The following is a 1329-nucleotide window of genomic DNA, read 5'->3' on the forward strand; positions in this document are numbered from 1 at the left end:
CCTCTTTCCTTTCAATATAAAGTTTGTCCATTTTGTTAAAGAATATCATTAGACTTTGGATCAGGATTACTTTTTTCTATAGATCCTTTTGGGTAGTGTTTTCCAATTCATGAACATGGGATTTTTTTTTCCCCATTTATGTCTCTTTTGGTTTCTTGTAGTAGAGTTTTATGATTTTCTTTATGTAAATCTTTTATGACCCTAGTTAGATTTGTTCCTAGATATTTTATCCTATTGGAGGCTATTGTAAATGGTATTGTTTTTGTGATTTCCTTTTTCAAATTTTCCTTATTAGTGTAGAAGAATGCAATTGACTTTTCCATGTTGATTTTGTACCCAGCCACTTTGCTGAAGCCTTTTATTAGGCCCAGTAGCATTCTGTGGGGTCTTGGATTTTCTATGAATAACATAGGCTCTCCTGTGAATAAGATAGTCTTACTTTCCTTTCCAATTTGGAAATGATTTCTATTTCTTTCTTGTCTTATTGCTCTAGCTAGGGCTTCTAGCAAAATATTGAATAAGAGTAGGTATAAAAAGTCCTTCTTGTCTTGTTCCCATTTTCATGGAGACTGCTTTCAATCTTGCCCACTGAGAATAATGCTAGTGGTTGGTTTTTCATATATGCCCTTAATTATATTGAGGACTTTCCCATCTATTCTTATTTTTATCACAAAAGAGGAAAGTTGTATGTTTTTATTCATTTTTCATTTCTAGCTTCTAGTATGGTGTCTAGCAAAGCATTATGGTATTGTTAAAATAAATCTTATTTACCTAAAGATAAAGTGAGATTCTCATAATGAAATTATAGGAAAAGGTCATCAATTATTATGTCTTTGAATGTCTCTCATACTTTTTTTTGAACTAAGAAGTTCTGTTATGAAAACATGATAGTGTGAAATTATTCCTACCATTGCTAGTTTCAGATCATTTAAAAGAAAAACTAGGAGAGGAAGAAAATTGAACCGACATTTTATATCTGTGTATATAATCTCAGAGTTGCAAATGTGGAATGCAGTTGTATTCTGTTTCAAGGTGGTTCTGTGGGATAAGCATTGGGCTGGGAACCACAAGGTCAGTGATTCAAGCCCACCAGCTGCTTTCTCCTTCCACAAAGATTTACAGCTATGGGTTGGAATCAACTCAAGAGCATTTAGCAAAAGGACAATAACTATAATTTTAATATTATAATATTTGGTGTTTGTGTTTGCTAAAAATTTTCAGTGAATATTATACATAGTGTAACACTGTAGAATAAACACTGGACCAAATTGTCAGTTTGAACTTCCAGGTCAGTGGTTCAAACCCAACAGCCACTCCTTGGAAACCCAA

The sequence above is a fragment of the Chrysochloris asiatica genome, unplaced genomic scaffold (genome assembly GCF_000296735.1).
Source record: "Chrysochloris asiatica unplaced genomic scaffold, ChrAsi1.0 scaffold00009, whole genome shotgun sequence".
Taxonomy (NCBI): domain Eukaryota; kingdom Metazoa; phylum Chordata; class Mammalia; order Afrosoricida; family Chrysochloridae; genus Chrysochloris; species Chrysochloris asiatica.